Below are 15,600 nucleotides of genomic sequence, written 5' to 3'. Positions count from 1 at the left end.
TGTTCAGTAAAGAAATAAAGGTACATTTTCATACTGGGCTCTGTTAGCACTAAACAATAGCCTGCCAAAACGGAAATAGGCTTTCCTGCCATGTTTGTGTTGCTCGGAACATATCACGTCACCTTTGTAAGAAAGGGATACAATACTCTGATTAGTCTTGCGATGTAACTTCGGAATTGTTGTCAAATAGCCTGGATTTGGCGCAAATAAGCATGTCTGTGTGGAAAGTGTATTATTATAATTATACCGGACCGACAGTTCGGGTGATGGGGTGACCCCTTATAATTCTCCCTGGCTTTCTGCGAGTGTGGAGGCATTTTCTTTTAACCAGAGCAGTTTATTTTCTCTGGAATAAATTGTAATTCACCCTGAGTGAACCTTTCAGAAATGGAGCTGAAAAGAAGCTTTTGATTTAGGCGCTGCTTTGTGTTTGAGAGACATGTTTCAAGTTTGGTGTGATGTTAGGAGGAGAGTTTCTTAACAATCCTTTCCATGAAATCGCCAACAGCTGAGTCAAAATCTTTTTCTCTCTCTTAAGTAACACGTGCGAGTGTGTCTGTGGAGCGATATAGATTAGAAAACATAAAATACAAAAATAATAGGGCCCTGCTCAAAAACATAAAGCGAGCTTCTAGTTTAGAGCCGAATCATTTTTAATAGATGGGAATGAAAATTATTCCGGCAAAGTCAGGTCTTCTTTTGTAAAAAAAATTTCTTCAAGCGTGATCTATGTAAGATCTAATTAATTAACATGTTCCTCTGTTTTCTATTCATTTATCTTCACCAAGGTTGGCGATTTTTCGGGATGGAAACTTCTCATAAGGTTAGACTTTACCACATGACACTTCTTGGAAAAAAGAAAAGGAGGACTTGTGGCACCTTAGAGACTAACAAATTTATCTGAGCGTAAGCTTTCCTGAGCTACAGCTCACTTCATCGGATGACTGACTGTCGCTCACGAAAGCTTATCCTCAAATAAATTGGTTAGTCTCTCAGGTGCCACAAGTCCTCCTTTTCTTTTTTGCGAATACAGACTAACACGGCTGCTACTCTGAAACTTGGAAAATAGGTTACTAGTAAATGTTTCAGAGATGCAAAATGTTATAACAACTGTCAGGTCCTTTAAAGGCTAACAAATACCTTTGCGAAATAATGCACAATGCCTTGCTTTGGGTAATCATTAAACAGAGCAGAAGAAAAAGGGACCAACTCAGGCAAAAAATGCATGCTCATAATTTTATTTAATTTAATAAAAGCGACAAACCAGGTTTAAAAACCATGCATAGTTTGGAAATGCGGTTTGACTAAAGGCGCTAAAGTTAGAAAGATTGAAGCGTGTGGCATTTGACTCTCTTTTCTTTGATCCCAAGCAAATTATCATCGTGATGTATTCTTCTTAGCTCTCAGCCGCAGTAGCACCAGTAATCCTTAGCATCCTCTTTCGGGTGTCTTCCTGGATGTAGGCTTTGTCTGTCTCAACTGTTTTAAGGGGAAGATACTGGTAATGAATGAAAACCGGTGGGGCAAAAATAATGAACATTCAAAGGTACTAATGAAGCAGTAATAACCCCTGTGCAAATCACAGACACGACCTCCTAGACTGTGCCAACGCATTAGGAATGGTGCAAAGTCAGCTGAAGATACAGGGTCAGAAATACTTTTAAATACATACAGTGCAAGCCTGAGTGGATTATTCTAGGGGCATGGTTACATCAGAACCTCGATCAGTCATTACTTCGGCTTGTGAGAGAAAATAGTATACTGAAGTAGTGTGATTCCCAATAATTACATACGATTTCCCCCATCCCTGTGAATCTCAAGGTTTCTGTTATTCCCTTGCATTTTCGTCATATGTTTTTCCTATCGGTCCCTATCCAGGTGGAAATGACTCCTTTACCTGATAAGCACAGGTTTGCTGGGGGTGATATCTACAGGCTCAGCCTGACCTTCGGCAATGTTTTCAATGGTACTGCCCTGCCCATGGCCTGTCATCCTGCCTATGAGATGGAGCCCACTCAGAGAGGTCACCAGTTCTTCTATCCTCACTTTCAGTCAGCTTCCTTAAAAAAAACAAAAAGCACCGTAGCATTGAGCGTGACTGTGGAATGAAGGAGACCCCGAAAGCTAAAGAAAGCACAAACAAGCGAACGAGGATCGCGTGTGAATCTGGCATAAATCTGCTTCTTCATCAGCATCATTACTTATATGTGGCGATCTCAACGTCCAAAGCCATTTTTTCACGTGCAGGAGATTTTGCTAGTCACACAGATGGAGGGCAATTTTCTCCTTCATTGCTTTCAGTTCCTCTTGCAGTGTTTGTGTTTTCTCCTGAAAAGATCAACACACATCTTTCGTCTGATCGCATCCAAAGAGAGCAATTAATCAAAAGCCGGTCTAGGATGTTAATATGCCGGAGTGAGCTGTGCAAAGGGTACTGTGTGAAGAATTCTTGTTAACTGCAGAAAGGACTAGCAAAAATAAATCAGGACAGAGAAAGGTGTGCCAGGTTTCCTGCTTTTCAAAGATCTACAAGGCAGTCGAAAGACGTGTATTTAAGTCTAGTGACTGCCTACTCCGAAAGATGGCTCCTAATAATTAAAATTCAGGATAGTTTTATATTGGCCTAGTTTACCTATTGGCTTAATTCAATATTTGCAAAGAGGAAAAAATTAAATTAAATTAAAACCTACGAGATGTAGCTTGCCTGTAATTCTTCAGTCACTTCGGTGTATTCCTCTTGGATTTGCTTGATCTGAATCGCTAATGCTGCATTTCTGTTTTAAGGACCTTAATCTGTAGCACCAGAAGAGTGCAATGCGAAACCACCGATCTGTTCACTCCTGCCATGAAATCCTGGCCTCATTGAAGTCACAGGCAAAATTCCCATGGACTTAATGGGACCAGGCTCTGAGCCTTGAAATCTTGTCTTTTATCTCCACAAGTATCCCAAGAAATGAAATGGTTTTGGACAGAAATGAGAAAAGTTTCCAGTGCCACAACAGATTTCGATTTTAATAAAGCTGCACCATACCGTAATAAAAAATCCTCTTCAAAACGAACCTCGCCTGCAAGGAAGAGGTTGAGGCCAATTTAAACACCTGCTCAATATGAATAGTTTGTGCTGCACTGAATCCTGCATGTCTGCATCCCCCATATTCTATGCTAGAACTGGGCACACCCACTTTGTATCAAACATACACTTAATATAAGTGTACCTAAGCCACGGGAAAATTGAATATGTTCCTATCTGGCCAAAATATGTGGAAATCAGAAGAAAATGCATTGACTTGAAATTCGATATTGCATTTCTGTCTGTTGTAAAGGTTTTACTGGGAGGAGGTGTGGTAAATAAAGTGTAGGAGTCTCTAGGGCCCAGAAATGAAAATCCTTTGAAATAATAAATTATTGTGTTGGAGGTTTGCAGCTTGGTTGATTTTAAATGTGGGTTAGGAAGGAGGTTTGGACTTTGTACCCTAACCTAACCTGTCAAAGGGATCTAGCTATCTGTAAGATAGTAACTTTTAATAACACCTCAGTCTCTGACACTTACCTTAGTATTTGTCCTTATGCTGGAAATTAAAGTGTGGACTTCACTAGCAACTGCTATTTCACTGGGTTTTTCACAGCTTAATAAATCTACCCCGAATGGCACCTAGACTCCACACCAAGGAGCTGTCTGTCTTTAGAAGTGTCACTTTCTTCCAAACAAGCCATGTTCTATTGCAAACTAATTGTCTTCTAACCCTGTCAGTCATTTTTTCAGATGATCTGAACCGATCTACACGTTGATTTCAGATGTGGGAATTAATAAGTAGCCGAAGTTATATAAAATATTATTCGCGTATGCTTTCTACCGGTTTGACACGGGGTCATACATAGAGTCACCACTCCTCCAGTCCACCTCCCTCCCTGCAAATATAGCCTAAAAGACCACCATTACTGGAAAATATATCAGACGACTGTCACATTACCTAACTTAGTGAAATCAGAACAAAGGGTTGCATTAGAAGTGACATAACATAAGCTGGAAGGGGTTTTCAAATCCACTTACACTTCTTTTGCAGTTCCCTACTTCTTCCCTGAAACGTCTCAAATTCTCGGCGTGTTTTGTGGAAGGTTGATTAAAGTCAAGAAATCTGGTTTTGTACCATTCGTCTATTTCCTGAGGGGAAATTAAACGGAATATGGCAAACATGAATATTTATAGTCAAATATGAAAGAAAATATGTGTTTCAGTGATTTCATTAATTCATAAATATAGTTAAAGTAATGGGAATATTGCCAGCTATTGTATGGAGGGCTATAGATAACTGTAAGTAAATAAGTAAAATGTACTTGTAATTTTAAAATTAATCTTGCAGTGTACAGCCATTGAACGTAGGCTCTCCCTCCATGCCTTTCTATGCCTTTTGTGGCATGTGTAGTAGGAGAAATATTTCTCTTATGAAGATATCTGTCTATATTGTGGATGTTTGTTTCTAGAGATGGCATAGTAAATATATTAAACATGTTTGTCACGAACAAGGATTTTTTTATCAGCAAAGGCTGACAGATAATTTCATTTTGCAGATCCGATGAAGTATAATTTTACCTGCAGGTTCTTGGCTGCAATTCCTTCAGACTCTATCTGAATGTCCCTCAGAGCAGGAGCCAGGTCTGGGACTGAGCAGGAGACATCAACACACGCTGAAGCACTGTAGCTCTGTTTCATCAAATCTTCGATTGCCTGTTCTGACAGAAACACACACAGTACATGGTAAATAATACGATACTTCTGCTGAGCTTCCAGAACAGAAGGATTGGAAAGTGATGTTTAAGACAAGTAGACGTACAAACCTCTAAATCTAACCTCACTGTGTACTCTCTGCAGGAATGCAATTTCAGCCTCCAGATTACCCAGCTGTTTCTCCAGGGAGACGGGAGCTGAAGTGGCAGCCTCCACATCCTTCAATTAAATAAATACATAAATAGATAAAATAAAGATCTAGCAAAGGATTTCACATTTAACACCAACGCTAGCTTTTCGAACTCCACTCTGTAGGTACAGAATGGTTTCCTCTGATTTCACAGCACACTCTGAAATAAAACGTATGTGACAGAATGGCTGAACAGATGAAATAATCTTCATAAAAAAATTTCTCTCTCTCCCTCCACCCCCTTTCCCTCCTTTGCCATTTTGTGTCGCCAGGACGGCTGGCTTCGGGTCGCACTAATATCAGGATGAGAATGATCCCAAATCGGTGTATTGTTTCAGTGCACGATAGGATCAATGCAGAGTATAGCTTGCATTCCATGAAACTGCATCTGCTTTGCTTAATTATAAACTCAGTCCTACAGGGCTAAAAGCTTCAATTCTCTTCTCCGCTTTCTTCCTCCCTTCAAAGGCACATCATCATAGAGTTTCTTTATGGACTGCAGCTGGTCGGCCACAGCTTCCTTGGCAGCCACTGCTAATAGGCTTTTCAAGGACTGATGAATCCTTTGATACCCAAGCCGCGGGGAAAGCAGTGGTGCAGTATGTGGCCTGTGACATACTGAGGGATGGGTGGGCCCCACTTTCTCTCCAGTGGTGATGGTGCAGTCAGGATGGTGCAAAGCACTGTAGTGTCCTTTGTATGTGGGAGGGGTGGCTTTCTGTGTGGTTCTGTGTGTGTTGTAGCTGTGGTGTATCAACTGTCCTGTGGCATGGTCTAGTGTGGTGTTGCACCTACAGTACTGTGGGAAGAAGCACTGTTGTGTGGTGACAGGGTATATTTTCCTGGGCATTTTACAGGGTGGCATTCTGTGGTGCATTGCTGTGGGTGTGGCACCATTGTGACGTGTTCTTGTGTGGGTGGGACACACAGGCATGCTATAGTATGGTCCTGTGTGGAGCACTTTGGTGCTGTCCTGCCTGGGTGTGGTGCACCCTTGTACCTATTACTGTAGTGCATAGGAGCCAGAGTCATGGACCAAGACCGCTGACCCCAGGGTGCTAGTGTAACACCAACACACCCCAGTCGACCAGGGGCGGGATGGAACCTAGGGGGTCTCTGGAGCTGAGTGCAGGAGCCTCCACTGCATGAGCTAAAAGCCAACTGCCTGTTAGCTAAGGCTATAGAGCAGACTCCTTAATCTCTGTCTCTGTAGGTGGTCTGGGTGCCATTAGAAGGGACAGAACACCACACCCAGGAGGTGTGTGGGTAACTCTCTAGGTTCTGTACAAACACAGAACAAAAAGACACGCCCTGTTCCAAATGGCTCACAATCTATGTATAAGAAGGACAACAGGTGGAAACAGACAGATGGGGGAAGGACAGCGTGGCTTGCTGTGGTGCTCCCCAGTGGCTGTGGGAGACTCGTGTGTTGTGATACAGCAGGCTGGGCTGTGGCGCAGGGCTATTACCCTTTGCGCGCTTTCCTAAGGTCCCTGGCTCTGCACAGCTTCAGCAGCCGCTCTCGATACAGATCTCCCAGGCCACCGCAGGGCTTCGAGCTGGGTCTCCAGCGGTTAGCTTCCTTGCTCTAAGGCTCTTACCTAGAAGCAAAAGACGAATCAATCAACCCCTGACTGGCTCCCCACACACGTTGGGGATTCTGGTCTAGACCCTCAGACACCCGCCACAATACACCCAATGGAGCTGCGAGAACCAGCTTCCCACCCGCCCCGGTCACACCGAGCTCCAAAACCCAGAGTCTCCAGCTCCACCGCCACTTTCAGCGCCAATCGAACCTAGCTGTCAAGTTCCCAGAAGGGGGTCTTGGATATGGAAGGTGATTGAATTGCTATTTAATCTATCAATCTTGTGTCTTAGTAGGGGGCCATTAAACTGCGGTTACTGACTCTGGTGGCCCTCATTAACTTTATTAACAGCGCGTGGGAAGGAACCAGTCCCCCCAAACTCCAAGAGTTCCTGAAGCAGTAGATTTGGTAACTGGAAAAGGAAAGGAAAGATCTTGGGGTCTGCCAGGTACATTAGTATCTGGGAACATTCCTTTTTTACTAGATACTGAAAAGGAAGCCTCCCTTACCAGCTAAACCTCACCACGCCTTTCCACGCGTATTTTTTTCCTCAAACATCTATGGGCACCTTACCCCCATCCTCACAGCTAGGGCTGGTGACGGAATGCCCCTGTTGCACAGCCCTTTCAGACCAGGTTTGTGTGTGACCTTTTTGGGATGCAGGATGTGGAGTTGGCTTAGATGTTGCTAACCAGCATTTAACCCCTCCCCTTGCATAACTCTGTTCCCATTAAAGACAATGGAAGTTTTGCCATTGACTTCCATGAGTGCAGGATCGGGTCCAATTACTTCAAGATTGGGCCCATAGCGTCAGCAAGATGGGGTATCGCGAGCGCCTGTCGGAGCGAAGTCATGTATTTTTAATTACTCCTCCATATCAAACACGTGCGCACCCACAACGCTTTAAAAAAAAGGAACAGAAAATGCATTGAAACGAGCTCATTGCGCTCAAAGAAAATCGATTGGATTAATGTCTTAATACATACTGAACCAACACGTGTATAGAATGTTAATATATAATAGTAAATAACAAAAGCTTGCTAATTGTAAATCAGAAATGAGTGCCACCACGATAACCCATTGTATTGTATTTCTTTTTAAAGGCTCTAGGTAGGGAGTAGGTTGGGAAACTACTATAGAGGTCATACACACTGTAACCAGAGTAGGAACAGCTCACCTTACCTGATCACTCTGGTTACAGTGTGTATGGTAACACCCACTGTTTCATGTTCTCTATGTATATAAATCTCCCCACTGTATTTTCCACTGAATGCATCCGATGAAGTGAGCTGTAGCTCAGGAAAGCTTATGCTCAAATAAATTGGTTAGTCTCTAAGGTGCCACAAGTCCTCCTTTTCTTTTTGTTTTATTTGTGTACTTATATTGATGTCCGTGTGTATGCGACCCAAAGATTGTCGCAATAGCTCCTTTAAACCCTTTCTTTATCTTAAGCTAAGTCACCGTTATGTGAAATAGTTCGGTTTAGGTCTTTCCAATGTGGATTTAAAATATTTAAAATAAAAAGGGCAGGGTAAATATTGATACATCTATTTCGGCCCTCAGGGAATTGAAGAAATCCCAAGGAGTTGATCGGGAATAGCCCAAGCTGCTGGTTTTGTTTCACCTCCCCCTAAAGACACTTAATTCGCCAACAAACGAATTAGAAATAATCTTTCTAATTAAATCATTGTCCTTTTCGCCCTTTAATGTTCACTCATGGCACTTAGTCCGGGGAACAACGCACTTCGATTTTGCTAAAACGCTTTTCATATTGTCTACAGATCTTTGATCGGGAGAGGAGGGAAGACGCAAGAGATTTTTAAGTTCGAAGCACACAACTTGCGAGGCAAACCGCGCTGTAAAAAGCGCATCGGCCCCGGGGTGTCTCTCCGGGCGCGCCGCGGGTGCCGACAAATCTTTTTCTAACCTTTAATTTTCTACAGGTAACGACTCCGATCGTTTGCACCCTTTAATACCTGAGGCGCAGCACCCGGATCTATAGCTCAGTCTCTGTCGACAACTATGCTTCAGGAGAACTGTTTCTCAGTTTAAAGGGACAGTCCTGATTCCCGCCCCCAGCAATCCGCTCTAATGCGCGGGAGACCTTCCTAATATTCACTGGGGCCCGAGGCTGAGCGCGGCGAAGTCCCCTTTGAGCGGAAGCCCGCCCTAGCCTCCCCTGAAGTGGAGCGCAAGCCCCTTTGTCAGCGGCAGCTGGTGCCCGCTGCTGCGGGAGAGCTCGGCGGCCGTTCGCAGCAGCTGTCAGGCCAGCTGCGGCCACGCCTCGCCCCACCCCTCCGCCTTCCCCTTTACCTGGCCAGGCGCGGCCCGCGGGTGGCCGAGCTGGTCCTTCTGCTCGCCCAGGTAGCGGAGAGGCTCCGGATTTGCTAGCGGCGGCTGCGGCTGGTCGAGCAGCGCTGGCGTGGGGGCCTGCTCCCAGCCGCTACACCGCCGCCGAGCTGCGGCGGCCGCTATCCTGGAAGCGCCGGCGGTAGGAGGAGATCCTGGCTGGGCTGCGGCTCAGCGGGGCTCTCTGCGGACGGCTGGCTGGAGGGCGAGGGGTGGGTGGCTAGAGGAGTGATCCTGAGGTGAAGGGAGAGGAGGGTGCAGCTAAGGAGGGAGGGATCCCGGCCGGGAGAGAATGCCAGAGGGGTGGATGGTCACTAGGATGGGTGTCTAGGAAAGGGTGGCTCGAGGGACGAGAGCCAGAGCCACGGAAAGCTGGTTGGAGTTAGCTGAGTGTGCAGTTAGCCGCGATGCTGGCAGCCCGGGAGGGACATTCCCGTGTTACAGCGCCAGCAGCTCAGGAATGTCCTAGCCGGGTCCCAGCAGCAGGCGGACTCACCCTTCTCTCCTCCCTGTCAAAATCCCCCTCAGAAGCCAGATCCCCAGAGGAGAAGGGAAGGGCTCGGCAGCAGCCTTCCCTCCTGCAGCTGATCTAGTGCCTCAGTCAGACGTGCCAGGTCCAGCATGAGAGCTGGAGAACAAAGCGTGCGAGCAAGAGTCTGGATATACGTGAAACGTACAGTACCAATGTGTCTCTTACCTTCAGTCTGCGCTGTAGGAGACACAGAAGGCTACGTGGAAAAGGGGTGCTTTTTAAAAACATCCACTATATAGGGAGCATCTCCAGCACTGCAGAGGAGCAAATTATAATGCCAAGGTAAACACGTACAAAGGCTGGTAAATCACAGAGAAGAAAGAAAGAAAGCGTTCCTAATAGCTAACTTGAAGCAGGGGGATCAGAACATGGCTACTACCGCTGCTTTAGCATATGGACTTTAAATCCCCTCCCCCACTGTAGTGATTTGTATCACCAATTTCACCATTCCAAGAAAAGGAGATAAGAAAAAAAAAAGTTCCAAGAATTCATGCAGGAGCTCACACATTCATTTGCAGGGGTTGCATAGATCTTCATGTTTTATTAAATATAATTTAATACAAAAGTAGCTTTTATTCCATGGCACACTGTGCTTTGCTTTTACTACAATCATTAGCTTGAATTAGCAACAGAATTAAGAGAAATAAAATGGTGCTGTTACTTGCTCCCTTAAAGCTTATTAGGACATATATATTTAAAACTGAAACAACTGATTAACCTTCAGTCTTGGGTTGGTCGAATTCTTTGTTCTAATGGGTATGTTTTAATAATCTAAAGCCTTATTAGTATAAAACATAAGGATATTATGGATAGATCATTGTTATCTTACGAATGTAGGAAATGCAGTGTTGGAACAGAGTGAAAGTCCATCTAATCTACTATGTTTAGGGTGTTATCTGTCAGATATGTGTTCGTGGGGAACCAGGGCGGAGTATCCAGCCTGTCTGACTCACCAAGGACCCCTCCCCCCAGTCTCTACTTGAACCAAAACCGATCAAAAGAAAGACTTACAAAAATCAATAAAAAGGCAGCATAAAACATACCTAAACCCCTCCTGACAAGGATGACAGGATTAAGGAAACTCCCCTAGCGTTATTTGCATCAAAGATGGGACAGGAAGATGTGATGAAGTGGGACTGTTCTTAATGTTTCCTCTGAATACTATATTGGTGCCTCAGTTTCCCCTATGCATTTCTTAAGTCTCTAGGTGGTGGGAATAAGGGAGTGTAATTGTTGCAGAGCAAAGGGCCAGTGTACATAAATGGACGACACTCTGTCTCCTGGCAACTGATGGCCTGGGCCCTTCCCCCCCCAAGGTGATAGCTAAAGGATTGGAGAACAAAAGAATCCGGTGACCTCCTGGCCCAGGAAAGGGACAAAGCCCAGAGGAGGAGGGGCTGGAAGGTGAGTCAGTTTGGGGCTGGCTGGGGACGAGGAGTGAAATGCAGACGTGGTTGTCTGGCTCACTGACCCCCAGAGTGGACCCAGCTGAGGGGTCCTGTTCTCTGTACCTACAAGCTTTGTTTTAGATCGTGTTCCTGTGGTCTAATAAACCTGTTTTACTGGCTGGCTGAGAGTCATGTCTGACTGCAAAGTTGTGGTGCAGGACCCTCTGGCTTCCCCAGGATCCCACCTGGGTGGACTCGCTGTGGGAAGCACATGGAGGGGCAGAGGATGCTGAATGCTCAGAGGTCAGACCCAGGAAGGTGGAAGCTGTGCAAGCTTTTTGCCCTGCAGACAGTCTGCTCACAGAGAGGAGACTTCACCAGAGTCCTGACTGGCTTCGTAGGGAGCAGTTCCAGAGCATTGCCCGGGGACTCCATGACAGAAGGCATCTCCATTAGTATACAGAATGGAGAACAGAGATTCCAAGGCAAGAACCGCAATGAACTCTGGGACCAGAAAAGCAAGGAAGCACTGCATGATAGGGGATCTCTGCTCCAGATGTTAATGAACCTACACCTGCGCACACCCAGCTCCGTAGTTATCAGACCAATTCTAGCAATAAATCCTTTATTGGTATCCAAAATACTGAAGCTGCCTAATTGCTCTTTGAGCTCCTTCGAAGGAACACCGCCCATAGCCAGGAATGATCAGTCCCTATTGTCTAGCCTGAACAAAATAACTTTGGTATACTCCCTTGAGCCATCAGTTTACCCATAAACAAATCTAGTATTCTCCCTTGAACCATTGTTGTTTCCCTACAAACCCCCTACCCACGCTCAAGTAAGGGTTCTGATGCCTGGATCCAAAATCTGCATTGGTTCCATAGGGACTTCATTTTCTCCTGACTGATTGTGCTAGGGTCTCTGCCTATCTCCAGCACTCCAGCCCTCAGCTACCACCACCATATGGAACCCCTGATCGATTCACGCTTCACTTCTCTCTCTCTGTTTTTTTTTTTTTTTCATAGTCTAGGTATAGCTTTCTAACCCTGACTTGTGTGATAAGATATAGTTTTCTAAACCTGACTTTTGTAATCAAATTTAAGCTAAGTTAATATTGTAACTGTTTTGTTTGTTTGGCTCTCCTTCCATGCTTATTACCTGGCAATAAATAACTTTTATGGTTAAGCTGGTTGCTTCCCTCTCTCTCTCATGTTGTTGGCTTCCCCATTTGCTCTGCAGCAATGCTCCTCTTACTTAAGATAAAGAACCCTGTAGCGCCAAAAACGCCTATGGGGTTTACTCATCAAGTGGGTTACTACCAGAACAATTGTAACGGGAAAGTGGGGATAGGGACGTGCTGAACCTGTGGCATGGGAGGGTGGCAGCTTGGAAGTGCTGCTCCACCCAGCCTGCTCAGGCGTACTCTATTCCGGTGCGGTGCTCGTGGCATATGAGGGTGACAGCTTGGAAGTGCTGCTCGACCCAGCCTGCTGAGTCCAAGGACATACAAGGGATCAGCTTGGGAGTGCTGATTAACCCAGTCCACTCAGCCATGCTCTGTTAGTGTGTGTGTGTGTGTGTGTGTGTTCACCTGATTCTGGGGCTGGAGGATCCCAGCCCTGGGGAACCTATGCCCTGCAGGATAGCTCCACTGTGAGGGAACTTGCGGAAGGGAGAAGTAGAGCTCTGTCTGAAAGCACAAGTGACACAAGAAATACATTGACAGAATTACAGACCCCCCCCCCCCGAACAGTAACCCTAATAAATCAGCATACCTCCAAAGTAACACGCAAATCTGGTAACAAGGGCCCTACCAAATTCATTGCCATGAAAAATGCGTCTCAGACTGGTCCTTTGGGTGCTTTTACCCTAAACTATACAGATTTCATAGGAGAGACCAACATTTCTCAAATTGTGGGTTCTGACCCAAAAGGGAGCTTTAGCGGGGGTTGCAAGATTATTTTAGTGGGGTTGCGGTATTCCCACCTTTACTTCTGCATTGCTGCCTTCAGAGCTGGGTGGTCGGAGAGCTACGGCTGTTGGCTGGATGCCCTGCTCTGAAGACAGCGCTCCCCAGCAGCAGCACAGAAGTGAGAGTGGCAATACTATACTGTGCCACCCTTACTTCTGCACTGCTGCCTTCAGAGCTGGGCAGACAGAGCGTGGTGGCTGCTTACTGAGGGCCCAGCTCTGCAGGCAGCAGCGCACAAGTAAGGGTGGCAATACCATACAACAACTTCTCCACTGCTGCTGGCGGCAGCTCTGCCTTCAGAGCTGGGCTCCGGGCCAGCAGTCACTGCTCTCCAGCTACCCAGCTCTGAAGCCAGCGCTGCCAGCAACAGTGCAGAAATAAGGGTAGCAGTACCACAACCCCCCCCACACACACACTAACGTTGTGACCCCCTCCCCCGCAACTCCTCTTTGGGTCAGGACCCCTACAATTACAACATTGAAATTTCAGGTTTAAATAGCGGAAATAATGAAATTTACTATTTTAAAAATCCTATGACTGAAATTGACCGAAGTGGACAGTGAATTTGGTAGGGCCCTAACTATGTTAGCTTCCATAGTGGCCAATAGTGGAAACTTTCAGAGGAAGACATATTCCCTCTCAATGTGTCTCAGGAGGGAAGAACATCCAAGGAAGAAATGGTTGGTGCCAGGAGAAACTGATCAGAATGTTTACTAATTTGTGTGCAAGGCACTGAGATGGGATCCACCTGAGCAGTACCACCCAGCACAGTTCTCTGCTTTGAAAGTTTCTCAATAGCTGCTATTCTTCAGATGTCATATTTTATCCAGTGTGGATCAGGAAAGTATACAGTTAGAATATTATCCCCGTACTTTCTCTCTTTAAATATCTCTCAGCAAGCTATCAGATGGTCTACTGCTCTTGTTATCTGTCATCCTATTAAAACAAAATATAGAGAGTGACTGGAAAGAGGTGTCAGTAATCAACACAAAAATCTACATATTGCTTTTTATGTAGTCAACTTCAAAAAGAATCAACAGAAATGGAAAAATCAAAACAACCTACTATGAATGTTCTCCCCCAATTCAGATTAGATAGTACTTCAACATCTTCACTATACAAAGTGACTTTTATCAACTTCTTATATTTGGTACTTTCTCCCAGCTTAATTAAGCATGCTTTAGGCATACTTACCATGTGTCAGCATGGTTTATGTGCTCTGTTGTGTCTAGCTCTCCCACTAGACTTGCTAATTTTTCTAGACACAACTACACTATTAATTTTCTTTTTCTATTCCTGTAAACCTTCAATAGAGTTGTGGGAACTCACTGAAATGCAATGTTCATTTAGGACCTGATTTAGGAAAGCACTAAAGTAAGTGCTTAAGTGCCGTCCTGAATAGTGGTGTTTTACTGATCCAACAGCACCTGAGCTGTCAAATACATAAATAGCTACCACAAGGTGTTAAATGTTGGGAAAGCATGAATACTGGTGTATAAGGCATATAGATTTCATATAAACTGACTTAAATATTATGGACCAAATCTTGAAGTCCTTATTCAGTTTTTATGTTTTTATTCAGTGTTTACTCAGACAAAACTCTCAGTTAAGTCAAAGGGGATTTTGCTTAAGTAAGGACTGAGAGGAAGATAATTAAAGTCATTATTTGACTCTATTTATTAGTTATTATTTACACAGATTTTTAAGGTGCCCATTATTACCATAGTGTCTGGGTGCTCACAGAAAACTTCAAAATATAGAAGCTCATTGAAACATCATGATAGTTTCATGATAGTTTGCCTTGGTTACAAACTGGAAGAACTATCTGTGACCCTTAGAGTATCCCAAGGCCAGAAGGAACACTGTTGTCATGATATTTACCCAAATGATGGAATGTAATATATCAATGGAAAACCAATAACTTACTTATCATTAACACTCTTGCATGATATATGTATGATCAACCCACACAAAACTTTACAGATGGGCTGGAAATATGAGACTAGGCATGTCAGGGAGAGTTCACTCCAGACAAGTTTACTCCAGATAGAGGAAAGAGGCCAACACCTCAAATCAGGTGTGGCCAAATTCAATAGGCTATTCATTTGTACTGGAGGTTTCAGGAAGAGATCATTTGCATTGTAAAAGTCACCAGTCAGGTAGAAGACAGCACAGAGTCTACATCAGGCAGCGTGGCATCCACATCCACCAGGGAAAAGGAATTCTATCTGAGGACACATTTCAGAAGATACATTTCACAGATTTACTGGACTACAAAGAGAGGGAGAGCAAACCCCTAAGTTATCCTTCACCTGAGGAGACAAAGAAACAAAGCACTTTATGTTCTGTGAAGGGTCCTGGCCAGCCAGTTTGGGCAGCCATGCTGGAAGAGACTTGGTGAGAAACTTTTCTGAACAAGAGATTTAAATCAGGTTTTAGTCTTAGAGGCATATTTTTACTTTTGTTTCTGTGTAACCATTTCTATCTTTATTTCTTATACTTGGTATCACTTAAACCTATGACTTTTGTTTAATAAATGGGTTTTACTTTTAATATAAACCAAGACAGTGCTGTGATTGAAATAAGTGTGTTTATCAAACCCCAGTTAAATTAATGAGTTGCACTGTATTGTCTGCAGTGTATTAAAGAAGCAATGAACATAATAACATCTGTGAGTGTTCCAGGAGAGGGCTAGACACTGCAAAGAAACATTTCTGGGGAATTCATAAACTGGAGTGTGCTGTAAGTTCCCTGCAAAGCAAGGTTAAATCTTGAGGAGTTTGCTCATAAGAAAGACAGGCTGGTGTGGCAGAGAGCTGACATACAGCCTTATCTGCAGCAAAGCTCACTCTTGCAG

The 15,600-nt window shown here is 44.5% G+C and overlaps 1 pseudogene; it reads right to left on the bottom strand.

Moving 5' to 3' along the window:
- Positions 1-1,396: 1,396 nt before the first annotated feature.
- Positions 1,397-7,081, bottom strand: LOC102937524 (annotated as a pseudogene).
- Between the last annotated feature and the right edge of the window lie 8,519 nt (positions 7,082-15,600).

This window comes from Chelonia mydas, chromosome 3 (assembly GCF_015237465.2).
Source record: "Chelonia mydas isolate rCheMyd1 chromosome 3, rCheMyd1.pri.v2, whole genome shotgun sequence".
In the NCBI taxonomy this organism is placed as follows: Eukaryota; Metazoa; Chordata; order Testudines; family Cheloniidae; genus Chelonia; species Chelonia mydas.
Note: the sequence above shows the minus strand (reverse complement) of the source record. Positions and strands in the feature narration are given on the sequence as shown.